At 38.8% G+C, this 16,534-nt stretch overlaps 1 long non-coding RNA gene across 1 annotated transcript in view; it reads left to right on the forward strand.

Annotated features, from left to right (window-relative positions):
* The first annotated feature begins 2,857 nt into the window (after positions 1–2,857).
* LOC131464481 (uncharacterized) overlaps positions 2,858–16,534 on the forward strand; it is a 76,260-nt gene continuing 62,583 nt past the window's right edge. Inside the window, exon 1 of the long non-coding RNA XR_009241179.1 lies at positions 2,858–3,080. This is a non-coding gene — a long non-coding RNA (uncharacterized LOC131464481). The remainder of the gene's footprint in view (positions 3,081–16,534) is intronic.

A 16,534-nucleotide genomic window follows, 5' to 3' on the forward strand; every position in this document is an offset into this window, starting at 1 on the left:
CAATCCCCTGCTGACCTTAAAGCTAATTAAATCAATACATGTAAATGCAAAGTGCTGTACTTGGCACGGTCATTTTGAGATGGCAGCTGTTCACGTTCAAATGCAGCTGCGTGGAGGAGCAGCTTAGCTGATGTCTTTAATTAAAGGAGATGTACAGTAGTGGAGGCGAATCAATGCAAAGGTTAACAAGTGCTGACAAGGGCAGAGGAGACGGCAAGGCTTCATTTAGATACAGTCAGAGGAGCGAGACAGCATTCTTTTTTTACTCAGAAGCATCTTCCCCGCATACGTGCACCTTTAGCTCGGAGGTGCTGTGGATAATCGTTTTCTCGATGTAAAGGACAAGGCCGTGATGGGAAGCTCATGCTTGCAGACTTGTCGGAGTGCCGTGAGAAGCTTCAGCTGAGCTGTGCCATTCTGATGAGTGATGCAGGTTTGTAGGTGCACTGTGCATATGTCATAGCCTGAGACCTTGTGGCGATGCACAGATGGGTTGTGGGAGATATTCTTTTTTAGGGTCACCACATACATTATCTTTTTCCTTATAATAAATTAAGTTGTAGATACACATTACTGCATGTATGTATCTCTTGGAAATTCAAAATAATAGTAGAGTATGGTGTCACACAATCTGTATTGTGTTGTGTAGAAGCAACAACAATCAAACCACATATCGGGCATCTCCAACACTCCGCTCGCAAGTTACCAGTAGCTCTCTGTACCTTTCCAAGTAGCTCGCTAAAGGTTTCAATAATTGAACATGAACCTGCTTCCATTTTTATCCAATCTAACTCAGAGGTGTCCTGCCCCCTTCTAACACCAAATGATTATTTGCCAATTAGTTTTCAATCAAACACTTGCGCTGCTGTCATCTCGATGAGTGAGTGGTGAAGTGAGATGGACACCAATAATGACTGTGACAACTGCTCATGCAGGAAAAAAAACATACCATACTGTGGGATGATGATACTAGTAAAATGAAAAGTGGATAAGCCAGAATATTGGTGTATTTGTAAATGCATTGTTTTGTTTCGACAGCATACATATTTTTATTTAAAGTGTGTGAGAAATACAGGAAAGACAAAATGCACATGGAGGTGAGCTACTCCTACACTATTTTGTTATTTTTTTTGCAGAATGTGAGTTGTGGACAACCATGTCTTGAAATAAGCTCTGAGAATAAATGTTAAAAGACACAAGTAGCCTCTTGGCCATTTTCATTTCGTCAAAGTAGCTCTCAGAAGAAAAAAGGTTGGAGACCCCTCATCACTGACCACTCAAAGCTGCTTTACACTACTGTTTTGCCATTCACCCGTTCACTCACACTTTCATTCAGTGCATTTCCTCTCAGCGATCTCTCATATCGATGCACACGCTGCCTTTTATTACAGGCGTCAGGAGCACCATTGGGGTTAAGTGTCTTGCCCAAGGACACAACGGCATGTAGATTAGTGGAGCTGGGAGTTGAAAGGCAACTCGCTCAACTGCAATCATATTCATTTTACATGAACGAAAGTTTCACTTGCCTGTAAGGTAAAACAATCTACTGTGAAACAGATTTTGTGGAATCCTACATTAAAAAGTGTCAAAAAATAAATAAAACACATTGAGATTGTTATATTAGGTGTTACAGAAAGGTGGTAAAAATAATAAAGAAAACATGATTGTGTGCAAAAGTTTGTGAGTCCTGTGTTCTGATGCTTTCTGCTCATAAAAAATGTAATGCTTTGTGTCGTTGCAGGCGTGCATCAAGGGTTCATCATATAGAGGTAAAATTAAAGAAAGGTTTCATCAGTATTATTCTCAACTATTTTGGATCGGCAAAACGAGTCACAGAGCACAGATTCACAGATGTCAGTCCCTATAACAAAAGCCAAGAAAAAGTTTAGCCGTTTTTTTCTTTAGAGAAAGAGACAAACCTCTTCATGCTCACTTGGTCTGACATTTCAACAGAGCTGCACAGAACATCTTCAACCTTCCAGCGTCTGTGCACAGCTTCACCGGCCTGCTAGAGGATTAAGAGCCTTAAAAATGACACGGCACAGGCAGCAGAGACAGTTCACTCACACATTTTTACTGCACACACTTTTATAACTAAAGCGATTATTAAACTGTAGGCTACATTCAGGTTTGGTAATATTTATTTGAGACTAATATGTCACGCCCTTCTGTGTCTGTGAGTGTTTATTTTCTGAGGTGTGAGCTTTTCCTTTTATGCAACTGTGGTGACACCAAAATAATAATAAGCAACAACTGCAGTAATTATCTTAATTGTAGTGCAGTGTTTTGTGACTGTGGATTTGCTTTGTGACATGGCTTTGTAAACGGAATATAAAAAGTACTGCATATGGAGCACCAGTAAACACATATTGTTGCGTTTTATTTGTTTACATCATTTCAGTTTAAACTCAAATGAAGCAGAGGAGAAGGGAGCAATGGGAAAAGCAAAAAGCTGTTTCGATGTTCCTCATTCATAAATACAAAACATCCAATTTAGTGTGTATTTAAATCTAAATAATTTGGCCTCTCCCTGAAGCAATTCTGTGGTCAAAATCAATGAATTTTATTATCTATACTATCTACATTATCTTTTAAATGTCCCCACCTCGCAAATGCACAACTAGAAAGTCTGACATTTCATGTCCAGTCATTATGTGGTAATGCTATATCTTAAATACACGTTTCAATATAATAGGCTATATTATTGTACCCTTTTTTAGTACTTGAAAATATGTATGAAATCAAAAACAGCTTTTCAAGTTGCCTAAAATGAGCGAAACAGCGCCCCCTTTGTGGCTGTGGTCAAACCTGATACAACACCTTCACAGATCGTCTACTCAGGAAGCAACACCTGCGCTTAACAAGGCCTCGATGTCACGCGCGCAAGCACGAGTGTGGAGTTACAGCGCTACGCCAGACAGTTAATAAATCATATTTGATAAGACAGTTTCATAGTTTGCCAGTGTTGCAAACGTAACAACTTGCTTGATATGACGACAGAGACGAAGACATCAACAGCAACGAGTGCAACTGGATATTTTGGACGTATTTTCTTTGGTCTCCACGAGGACAAAAATAACGTGAGTCAAGTCTTCCGTTGAACTGTAAGTGTCTTTTTGTTTGTCTTTTTGCTGTTGGCTGAATATCTGTGGCCGTTTGTTTCACTTGTTGTGGTTGTAGAACTTTCTAGCAGGCAAAGCTATTTATCTTTCATTCTATTTATCTGTTTATTGTTGTAATTGGTATCGAAGCACCGTTGCCTTTAAAGTGCCTTTTAAGCCATTTTTTGTTATATATTAACCTTCGTATGTGCCTTTAAAAATCTATCTATCATCAGAACCTGTCGGACTTGTTTGTTTTACAACCTAACTACTGTCTAACTAACTAACGAACTGCTGTCTAACTAACTAACTAACTAACTAACGGACTGCTGTCTAACTACTAACTGACTGCTGTCTAACTGCTGTTTAACTTTGTATGTGGAATAAACCTTCAGAAAGACAGTAGAGTTGTACCCGCCGTACTTGTTCTGGTGACCCTTTCCAGAAGGGAGTATTGAGCTGAAACGATCAGCCAGTAAAAAATCTGGACAGTGGTTATTATTTTGTGTTTGAGTCTCCACTGGCCACTTTATTAGGTACACCTTTTTAACAGCTTGTTACCAAGTCGGCCTGTCACATGACATCAACTTAATGCGTTCAGGCATTATAGACATGGCCAAGCTGAACTGCTGAAGCTCAAGCAGAGCTCAGAATAGTGAAGAATGGTGATTAAAAGTGATTTAAGTGATTTTGAGGTTGTTGGTGATGATAGACTGACTGTGTTCATGTGTGTCTTTCGTCTGTTGGCTATTTGAGTCTGGGATGGTTGTTCATCTGTCTTCATAGATCTTTAAAGTGGCCTCTTTTGTTGGGTTTTTAATGACGCACAATACTTGACTTGACTTTTTGCGTCTTGCATACTCCATATTACATAAAAAACTAACACTAAAAACTAACTAATTTTAAAAACAAAAAAGTCAAAACTAAATAAAAACAAAAAATAATGGAATATCCTAAACTATTATAACTTTGGTCTTGACAACTTGACTTCTAAAGTGCCCATTCTGTGTTTTGCTTTTGTCCGTGCATTTGAATTTTTATATTTTGCATCTGTTGACTTGGCTTGGACAAAGGATGTTGGAGATGGAGCAGGGAAAGAGGAAGACTACAGAGAAGGTTATAGGGTAAGATAGCGGCAGATAATTCGCTGTGGAAGCCGAAAAGAAGAAGAAGAAGAAGAAGCAGCACACACAATTTCTTGTGCCAGAAACTGCTGATCTACAGGGGTTTTTGGCACAACTCTTTACAGAGAAAGAAAAAGAAAAATGATCCAGTGAGCAGCAGTTCTCTGGGGGAAAATGTTGGCCTTGTTGGTGTTAGACATCACAGGAGAATGTCCAGACTGGCTCAAAAAGGCAGAAAGGGAACAGTAACTTAAATTAAACTACCACAAGGTACAACCAATGCATGAGAAGACCACCTGAGTGCACCTCAAACGTTGACACTGATCAGCTACAGCAGCAGAGGACCATAGCAGGTTCCATTCCTGACACTTTATTAAGTATTCTAAAGTGCCCAATCTGTTTTTTGCTCCTGTCAGTGCATTTGAATTTGCTCCATTTTGTAGTCACCTGTTGACTTTGTGTGATCTGTAAATGGGTGAGTGTGTTTGCTTGTTGCTGGGGGTAAAAAAAAAGCACTTCTCTTTAAATATCTATTAAGAAAAACAGACTACAAGCCTCGCAGTCTTTCCCCGTGTGTGACAGGCATAATATGTAGATAAGTGTGCGAGCAGTGATGACACACGCATTTCTACTTTCTTTTGATGTGAGCAGACTGTGGATGTCTTTCTAGTTGTCAGTGCTGATTCATCCATACCTGTAGATCTTAGGATGTCATCACAGCAGACATTTTACCTTGTCACAGCAGGAAAACCAGAGGTGTTGCTGATAACGTTAACAAAAGCTCTAGTCTGTTCACAAATCAGGCTAATTAATTCCATTATTTACAACTGTGCAGTTCCCTTTTTGTGCAATTAAGTGATTACAAGACAAGAGCGGGCAAGTGCAGCAATTGAGATTATATGAGAAGGGGTGCATGGTGACAATGTATGGATGGTAATATATGGACAGACAGGATGAATGGTGGGGACAAGCAAAACAATAGTGTGATATTGATTACATAACGAGGTAGGGGGAGAATATAGGCATACCTTTTTAGTTCTGAGTTTTGCAATTAACTGTTATTGAGCTTTTAAGTAAAAATCAATTCTGTTCAATATCTTTCCGTTCATCCATACAGCTTATCCTTTGAGGTCTGTGTAGGAACATATACAGCCTGGAAGCACATCAGGCTGCCTGAAGTAATTAAAGTGTTGTCCAGCAGAGGGCAGTCAGGCTTTAAATCTATTTTGAATGCCATTTTGTCCCAAAAAAATTTGACAGTGATGAAATGCTGTTTTGCTGTGAACATAGCGGACATAGAGCTAAACTGTACATCTGAGTGGGCAATCACAAGGATTTTGAAAGAAACCAGTGGGACACCTGTCATGTAACAGTTGTCCAAACTGTCCAAACTGTGGCTGAAGACGAGTGCCAGGGTGATGAGAAGGATAGCATCTAATGTGAAAGGGAAGGTCTACAAGATGGCAGTGAGACCTGCTTTGATGTTTGGCTGGGAGACAGTGGAGGAGCTGGAGCTGGAGGTGGCAGAGCTGATATTAGAAATGAGCATTTTCAAGCGACAGCTCCAGTTGAAATAAAGCAGAGAGAGACAGAGGTGGTTTGGTCACGTGCAGAGGAGGGCTAGTGATTATTTTGGACAAAGGATGTTGAAGATGGAGGTGTCGGGCAGCAGGAAAAGAGGAAGACCACATAGAAGGTTCATGGATGTTGTGAGGATGTGACGGAGGGGGACACAAGGATAGGGTAAGATGGAGGCAGACAATCTGCTGTGGCGACCCCTAAAGGGAGAAGCCGAAAGAAGAAAAAGACGCAAGTACACACACACAATTTCTTTCCCGAGTGCGAGTGTTGGAGCCTGGGTGTGTTATGGTGACATATTGAATCTCTCCTTAAGCTCTGTTCGCTCGAGTACAGCCGGGGCCTCGGGGCCACTCATCTGTCTTTCGCTGCCGGGCACAGCTACGGTGATCCTGATTGGCAGTCATTACCAAACCCCTGTGGGAGGACATGCCTCATTGGTCTAGAGCAGATTTGAAGGCGGGTTAAAATGAAGGGTAGAGAAGTGTGTTTGTATGTGTGTGTGCGTGCATGCGTGTGTTTTATTGATGAGACAGAGGAATACTTTGGTTACTGTGTCACTTTTCCGTGATTCATGGACATATATACAAGATTTTTTGGAGAAATGACATATTCTTACAAATACAGTCACAGTCGTCGCTCAGAAGTTGAAATGTGTGTAGGTTTGTGTTGTTTGCTTATGTATGTGTGTTTATGGTCCTGTATGTGTGTCTGCCCACATGTATGTACGTATGTGTGGTCTGGGTGTGTCTCTCTTTCATGCCTTTTTAAGCAGCGAAGCACTTTAAATGGAAATGTACTTGACATTTAGGAGGAGATGTAATCAGCGCCCATTAGAAAGCTACTGATTTCCTCTTCAGAGCTTCCTTACAACTGTAAACCCCCCCCCAACCCCAACCCCCCCACTCACCGCCTCCCCTTGCTCCTCTCTTTTTTCCATCTTAGCACAGTATATCAATTTCTTGCACACTTTTGATTTATTTCTATTTTTTCCATTTTTCACTTGGCTCTCGCTTGGTTTTCTTTCTCCCCCTCAATCTAATTTACCTGTTCTCTTTCTTCCTCTTGCCCATCCTCCTCCTTCTCTTCTACTTTTTACTCCATCTCTCCCCATCAGGGTATTGTAGTTCAAGAATAGGCATCTGATTTCATTTCCACATTTTGCTGCGTTCATCTTGTTGTCATAATGGAGGCTCAATTTCCAACAGATAGCAGGTTTGTATAATAGCAAATCATGCAAAGCAGTGAATCACTGGAGAGAGCTTCTGTTTGTTGGTGTGAAGCTGAGATGGCAGACAAACAAATCTACATGATTACAAAAACTGCCGCTCTGGCGCATCATGAGTGAGACCTGTAAAATGTAATCTATTAAAATTCACAGAAGGCTACATTAGTACACATCACCTTATGCATGTACTGTATGTGCAATATTCAATTTCACTTACTAGTTTGTAGAATATACCATAGCTTAATCATTTTATCCGCCACTGTGGTGCAGTAGTAACTTCAGGTTTCACTTTATTTTAGGGATTAAGCTTAATTATCTGTGCATCAAGCCCAGTATCCCTGTGGATGATGTTATCTTCTCTGTTATGAAGGAATTTACACTTGCAATTTAGGCCTAACCATTTATTAAGCATTTTTTCTTGTTCTCTTTTCATCCGGTGTAAAATGTAAAAACACCCATCACAGTGCAATTTCATTGTCTGTGTTTTGCACAACAAACTAGAGATGTTAATATTTAATTGCCGGTCAGTTAAAGATCCATCCATCCATCTTCTACCACTTTATCCTCCACATGAGGGTCGCGAGGGACAGGTGGACAGGTCACCAGTCCATCACAGGGCCACATATAAAGACAATCAACCATTCACTCTCACGGTCAATTTAGAGTGTCCAATTGACCTAATCCTTAATTGTGCAAACGGGAAAATGCCTCTTACCGTGATCATATTAGTTGTGATGCCTGGTCATGTCGGGTCCCGCTGTTTGTCATGTTATCACAGTCGCGTCAAGGCGTAAATGGTCTGACCTCAGCATAACAGCACTGAAACTACATTAAAAAACGTACTTTATGACAACTCTTTCCCCTGTATTTAGATAAAGGCGATGGTTAGCCAGGTAGAATCTGTATATAACCACGTGACGTCTGTGACATCAGAGAGACTTATTTCCTTAGGCTATTACTATAGTGGTTTGCATTTGTTATGAACTTGTATTTCTTATGAATGTCACATTTCTAATATGCAGCTAATGGACACAATTACATTTTTTAACTGAGCAAACTGTTTCTATTATTTTTTGTTGATGATGATGAACCAACTTAATAAATTAATAATTCACTCAACTAAAATACACAAAAACAATTGTACCACCAGTGGTCCAAAAGACAAATTAATTTGATTCACATAGCTGCTAAACCTCACATTTTGGTGAATCAGGAAGATATTTATTAGCAACTTACAGTTTCATATAATACATAGATTTTTTTTAATATTATATTTAAGCAAATTATATTGAAAAAGCCCATTACAATGTTGCAGAGTGTCAACAACATTCTAAAACACAAAGCAGCTCTGGTCCTCAAATTGTCATCATTTCATTTTTATATATGTATTGACATTGTACGTTATTGACCATCAACATGTTAATATGTCAGATTACAGCCAGCATCAAATTTACATCTAATCACAATATCAAACAACACACAAGGAGAAACGACATAGGCTGTGTTTCAATATATTGCAATATAAAATGTGTGTTTTCTTTCTCAACTTGTGATAAGAGATTTAATAGAACTGCTCATGGTTTTTTTTTGTATCTTTATCTTGTTAGAAATATGGAATAGAACATAGATACTATCTTTAGCTATATTCTGCACATCATAATTACTGATTTGTTTTCTTCACTCCCACCTCTCTTGCTCACACAGTCTCTCTCTTCATCAGGAGATTGTAGTTAAAGAATAGACGTCTGATTTCATTTGCACAGCCTTACGTGTTTATCCTAATGTCATTATCAAAGCATCTTCTCAAACAAATTGTTCAAGGGCTGGGGAATGAAATAACAAAAACAATGTCCTTATTATCATATCCTGATTAGGGTTTGCTTTGAATATGCTGAAAACCTTGACTTGTTTTCTCACAAAAGTAAGACGACTGTACCGTATCTTCACTTGCTGTGCACTCATCTTTTTTCTGAAGGGCTGGCAAAATTCAAACGTCTATTTTTTTTTTTTTTTGAACACGACGACATGAACGTGTGTTTTTCAAAGTTGAGTTTATGTGGATTCCCCTTTTCAATGTGACCTTCATCTGCCATGTACAGATAAAAAGCGTTTTAATTTAGGTGACAGATGGAGTTCTTCAGCGATAAACCAAGTTCATTGTAGTTCACGGTTGGAGTCGAAACAACAAACAACAGATATCCCCCCCCCCCCCCAGGATGCTCACAAGAGTGTTTGAATAATAGAAATGATGGAAAAAGGAAAGGTGGAAGAACAAATAGTATTAATTAATGATAAACAGAGGAGAGGCGAGTGCCAGTGTGCGGCGTGGATGTCTAAGTGAGAGTGTGGATGGATTTTTTTTATTTCGGATCACAGGAGGAGACTTTATGGAAAGGAATACAGAATGTGAGTATGAGCTGGTTGGACTGTTAGGGCACATACACAAGGGTAAAGGCCAATAAGAAAACATCAAATATCTGCAAAGTCGGGTCAGCTGAACTTGTAGGTGGGATGGATGTAGAGCTGCTCTTTTAGTCTCTGTAGGACTGAGCCGAGGGCTTTCTTTGTTCTTTGTGTGTTATCAGTGAACACCAAGGGAAATAATTCAGCACAAAAGCTTGTATATATTTGGTATATTATGATACAAAAGATTGATCTGATTTCCAATTTACTGTCCATCCCACGATTTAAAAACAAAAACCCAAAACGCTATTTCCCAAAGCTTGAGCGATATTTCCAGATAATAATGTTCCTGCAGAAATGTCAACATGCACTTGAAAAGGAATATGTACTTAATCAATTTCTCTGTCTTTCCATGTGAGATTGGTGGACAATGATGGCATGAAGGGCTTAAAGGCATCACACAGACTGAAGGTCAAGTGTATTTCATTATTTTACTTCCAAGCAATGTGGAACGTGGGATTTTCTTTTCATCCTCTTTGATTTTGCTGTCGGCAATCAAATGTGTTCTTTCCCTTCCAGCTACACTTGGATTTCATCAGTGAATATTTGTGCACGTGTAATTACTGTATGTGTGGAGGTTGACTTCAGGATTAATTGTAAATCAACCCATGCCTTTTGCTACCGTACTTGTGAAGCCACAGTCACTGACACACGCTGCTACATAATTTACAACAATGCTGCAACAGATCACTGTAGAAACTTAAGACCTTGTCATCGCCTAGATTTATACTCATTATAAACAACTGCAGAGATAAGATGAATGCACATCCATTTTTAATAATAATTTATTGCAATTATTATAATAATAATGATATATATTTGTTAATTATTCATCAAATAGTTAATTAGTGGAAGCAGTATGTTGCATCAAACACTAATTGACAAACTTGCGGGGCAGATTTTGTGATACAGTAATCGCATTTGATGCATTTTTGCATCACTTATTTGGTAGTAGAAATGTTGTTTTTGCTTATGCAGAAACAACATTTCTTGTAGCTATACAATGTTGTATAGCTACAACATGTCCAACAAAATATACACTAGGTACCAGAACATAATCTGTAGTAAAAAAAAAAAAGATTCACAGGATGTGAAACAGCATTCACTTCAGCTCTGTTTGGTCTCCACAAAACAGCTGCACACTGCTGGAAGTCATACTGATGAGAGCGGTGACGGTGAACCAAATGAGTAAGAATGTAAAAACTTTTTGAGCAACACTAAAATGCTTCAAAGAGCTGGCAAATCTCACCACAGCATTTTCTGCCAACATAAATGGATGTATTGTCAAAATCCATATTTTTCTTGAATGCCAGCAACATTAATTGAGCCAGGCAGTATCTCATTACACACTTTACAGTGTAGGGCTCAAACAATTACTTGAATAATTGATTATTAATTAATAACTAAAGGAATCATCAACTATATTGATTATCAGTTTGAGAGTTTCTTCATTATTAAAACAAGATTTCTGATCATTTTACCTTCTTAAATGTGATTATTTTCTGGTTTCTTTGCTCCATATAGCAAGACATTTGAGAACATTATTTCCAGGTTTGACAAACACTGATCAATATTTTTCTACATTTTCTGATATTTTACGGACCAAACGATTACTCGAGAAAAATATATTATGAATATAATTGTTAGCTGCAGCTGTAATACAGTTTGCAAAGTTGCATGTTGTCGCTGAATATCCCTCACCCTTCCCTTCGCGACATGTAAGAGAACCTATGGTATCATTAAAACTCAAAAGGTGCAACTGTGAAAAAAACATGGAGGTCCAGTGTCATGGCATCCGTACAGATGATCTACTCCACATTAATATGCTCTTTTTATTTTGCCATTTTTGCTAAATGAGTGTGTGTGTATATATGTATATATACACATATACATATATACATATATATGTCTGTGTGTGTGTGTGTGTGTGTACGAAAGGGAGTCCATCTCTGTACCCCATCACTAACAGACCCGTATCTGTCAATGTTCTCATGAGGTAATGATGATACAAATATACCATAACTATCTTTCCCCTAATAAAAGCTCTGAACTGTATGCGTCCTCACTTTAGACCATATGTAGCTATTTGTAGTATTTATCCATAACCCCCCCAGTATGTTTCATTGTTTCCAATGTGCAGCTCATGTGATCATATTTCCAGAGGTTTTTAGTTTTTTCTTTTGCTATTTTGCAGTAGAGCAAAGACAAACAAAGACATTCATTAGTTTGAATGGAACAGATTTGAACCAACGTGTTTTTTTTTTTTTTTACATTTATGTTTATGTGGAAAAAGTCTCTCTCCACCACCAGTGCTTTTTTGAAGACTGGAGCAGCAGTTCATTTTTACATCATGCAGGATGTCATTATCACCTCTGAGTGCTTTTGGTCACATGAGAGTTCCAAATAATTGATCAGACACGCTCCAATCTACTCGTGTGGCAACGCAATCGCATCACACCACCAACAAGTCTGAGCAGTTTCCACTAAAGGTTCAAAGCTGCAGTCGGCTTACACTGGTGCACTGAGACCATATTAGTTTATACTAGAGGTAAACATGGATTCACTTGCAGAGGTCGGTCAGTGACCTGTGTTTGCTTAGATAACCGAGCTGCACAATTCAACATATAAAAAAAAAATGCCACTGACAGTAAAATAAAGTGTGGAATAGATTCCTCTGTCATTTGTGCCTGTTCTGTTGTTCTCACAGGGAGTAAGTCTGCTGCAGGGCTGCTTTGGTGCTTTTGCGTTCTATTACATAGGGCTTTGACATTGAAAATCACATCACATACTTTCATATAAATCCAAATACCTCTCTGTACTCGACTAAATGCCAGGACTCTTTAGTATAGAGTGCTTTTACTCATGTTGAAACTGTCGTTTTTTTTTTTCGTGAAATGCATACAGCTTGCGGTAAAAATAGGCAAGCGGTCTATATCCAAAAAAGCCGCATGACTCACTCGTATGACGCACCTGAGATGCAGGTTGTCTCTTATCAGTCCAGTCCAGGCCTACTTGCTTTGATGCTTCAGGCATCACTTGGGGAGAGAGGGTGGGGTGTTGCCAGTAGCTAAGCAGTACAGTGTTTGTGTACAAAATTATAAAAATATCATGTCTCTACATGTTTGCTGAACAGGTGGTTTGATACCGGAGCATTTCCATTTATATTCTGAACAAACGCTGCCCAGTGTGGGAGACTCAGCAGCATTCACATTCACATTCACACTTTCAGGGAGGACAAAGAAATGAAGCAGTTTTTAAAATGAGGCATCGAATTGAAATATTTGAAACAATTAAATTAAACAGATATAATATGAAATACAAGCCAGTGACGTAAAAGATTGGGGAAAATTCTTGAGATTGGGACGTAACATCCAACATCTAGTCTAAGGTCTAATCTTTCTTTCAGTACCATGGGTACATACAACATAATTCATTCATGCCAAAGTTGGAATGAAACCCCCTAAAATCTGTCCGTAATAACGCTTCTCTGCAACCGCGATTTCGCCACACAACCAGTATTACTTTGCAATCAGCAGCTGTAAGCCAGGATTCATGGCAGTTGCCTTGGTACTGGCTCATGAACCAACCGATTGCCGCTATCTGGCATCTTAAATTCCTGATACCCCAACTGCTGTCATTAGTAATGCCGCTGGGAAATGTACACGATTCCAGCCGCTTGTCAGATGTTTAGGCAGATTTTCCCCTTCATTCCAAGAAGTAAAAGTTAGATCACTGGAGGCTTGAATTCACATATGCTCAACGTTGCTTCAGACAATCGGGTGCATTTATTCAGTGCAGAGCACTTTACACGCAGTTGTCTATCATTTCAGTCGGGTTAGGGATTCAGGGTCTTATGACCGCCTGTATTGATTTCAACATGGTTTAAAAGAAGAGGTAAAATTTGGCATTTTTTTTATTAACTGAACTTTTACGAATGTGCACTATTTAGAGTTACTTAATACATAAAAAAGTATAATACACAAGCATGCATTATAAACCTTGGCTATAAAAGCGATGAGTAACACAAATGCACACACAGATGCATGTAATATTGCTGTTTTTTATTGTTTTTGTGTATGAGCAGCAAGTCTTGAGTAATGGAACATGAGATTGCATGTATTGTAATTAGCAGTAATACACGTATGAGGCAGTTTGAAAAAGATAGAAGAGTGGACAGCTGCAGAAATGATTTTGTTTTCAGTGGCACAATTAACAAAGATCCTGTCATCACTTTATTTCTTCCTCTTTCTTTTACCTTCCACAATCACCATCCTTCCTTTATTCCCTTTATTCCCTTGCAGCCCATCTTTCACAACCTAACGTCTTGTTTACATGCAATGCTTTGTCTTAACAAATTACAAACCGCTCCTCTGAGTTCTCTTTCTGTGCATGCAAGTTTCTGTGCTGTGGAAGAAATGAAAGAGCAGCCAAATAAAGGACGACGTTCTAGGTACTCGTTTCATAATAACACCATTTAATGTTCATTACACCGAGCATATCGCAGACGACACTTTGCATTACCGTCAAAATTCCAACGGTTTTCTGAAAGCTGAGTAGTTGCTCGTCAAAGCCAACATGTGGTTATTACGGTTATTTCACTCGCGCTGTTGCACAAATCAGTGTCTTTGTCACCAGAGAGGCGAGAGTTAACGCCTGTACATACAGTAGTATATACTGTTCAAATTTAACACGCAAAATCAGATGTTCATGTACAACTAGAGTGTCTTTTCATAATTTTAAATTGTTAATACACTATTTTAACATACAGTAAATTGCAAATTATTGCCAGATATTGGAAGTTATTGTGGAAAAATGGGCAAAAGCACTTGCAGGATAATTTTCTAGTTCCTTTGTGGTTAAAATAAGCAACAAAAAAAGATCCATATAATAATGAGGGAAACAAAACTCAGTTTTATCTTGTCCATTGTTTGAATGCTAAAGTCAAAGTGGCCACACTTTGTCTACGACACTCTATGAAGACAAAACCTCAGTGCTCAGCAGAGTAGAGTAAAATGTGCATACAGTCACCCTCGATTCATGTGCATTTAACCAAACTAGGGGCTTTTGTTTTGTTCTAGTAAGTTTGCTGCTGAAGAAGTACTTGTAAATGGTTTTTTCATCCTCTGTGACACAAATGTATTGACATTGAAATAAAAGACATGGTGGCTCTTTCTCTAAAATGCTCTCCGTGATTATGGCATTGTTCAAAGCACAACAGCATCCCCTTAAATACAGGCGACAAGTGCGCCGCGTTCACTGATGGATGGGTTGTGATTAGAGAGAAGAAGAATGTAATTTTCTTCATTAGAACAGACAGTTTTGTTGCTTTGCAAAGTTTTTCATTCCTAAAAGCCCGTTCTTTAGAAGATGGAGAGAAAGATAATGTAATAGAAGGGGGGCGGTGATAAAAAAAAAATAAAGAGCTTTTACCAGAAGCCTGAGATACAGAATGGAAGAAAAATTACAAATGAGAGCCAGAGAGGGGGACGGTGACGGTATAAGAGGTACAGAGAAACCAACTCATTAGTCAGTTCATTTGTAAAGATTTCTCAGGATAAAAGAGCAAAGAAACGGAAAACAAAGATCTGCTCTTCTCGTGGTGCTTGTTGTTTTATTACAGTTAGTGGAACTGATTCATCAACATAATGCATTTAAGCAATTATGCTGCATTTGAACTGTACGGCTACAGAGCTAATTTGATCGAGATCACTGGTGATTTATAACAGGCACATTATTGTCGTGTTGGGTTTGGACGTCCAGTGTCTCACTGGGAGTTGGCTAAGAGGCCTCGGGGAAATGTCTAAATCAGAGGTGTCAAACTGCCGGCCCACAGGCCACATGAGGCCCACCAATCCATTACATGCGGCCCACCACTTAATATCATGTTATAATGAAAACATGGACTGTGACCTCCTATTTGTATACTAGTAATAAGACATTTTGGTTTGGCTTGTTTTATCTTTAAATTACAGTTGTCCACCTGATTATTTCCTTTTGGATTTATTTCCTCCTGTTTTTGATATTAATAGATTTATTTTTGCATTATAAATATGTTTTATTCATCAAAACGAGCACTTTTACTTTTTAAATTCTGTATAGTTGTTTTTTTCTAGACCGGCACCCTCTTGACCAGAGGAGACACTCATTGGACCCCAGGTCATTTGAGTTTGACACCCCTGGTCTAAACGGTAGTAGAACTGCATGATTTAGGGAAAATGATCTTATTGCAATTCTTTATTCATCATAAGTATGTAGTCACACACTATACAGTTTCATCAGGACAAACCCACAGTCACCACTCTCCAGAGCTTCACATCCTTGCAGCAGCTAGTTCAACTTTCCCTTGTTTGTGGGCCTCAGACAGAGAGCAGTGAACACATTCTCAAATAACACACACACAACACCACAAAATAAATGTTTGTATTAGAAATTTTTTCTTCAAACTTTACCAAGTATCACACTGTGTCTATGTTCTTTCTTTCACTGCAGTGAGGCAATGGTCTCCAGCTCCCTCACACATGGAAAAAAAAAGTTTTTGACAAACCCATTGAAGGGATATTTCAGGTTCTTTAAATTCAGGGTATATGAGGTACTTACTGTATGTATAGATGATGTGTTGCACCTAGTAGAAGTGGCCCGTGGCATAACAGTGCTTTTGCGCTGTTGGGCTTTTGTGCATCGGTAAAACTTTCTGAAAATTTAATTGCCAAAGGAGAAGCACTCCCTGGCAGTATTGACAATATTTTAAAAATGCACACAGTTAGAATACTTTTTCTTTTACATTGCTAAAATGTTCTGTTCTGAATGTCTGTGCCCACTCACTGGAATACAACGAATGAATGGTTCCCCTGTCTCACAATAGCAGCCAGCACTCCTCAGGCAACTCACCGACTACACTTAAGTGCAGCATACACCCCCTCTTAAAAATGTTTTTTTAACAAAAAATTTCACTGCTTTTCACTCCTTTTTTATTTATATTTCTCCACATCTGTCACTCGTCTAATGTGCTGCCTCTACTCAGACACTTCAGTACTGTCACC

This window comes from Solea solea, chromosome 8 (assembly GCF_958295425.1).
Source record: "Solea solea chromosome 8, fSolSol10.1, whole genome shotgun sequence".
NCBI classification, from domain to species: domain Eukaryota; kingdom Metazoa; phylum Chordata; class Actinopteri; order Pleuronectiformes; family Soleidae; genus Solea; species Solea solea.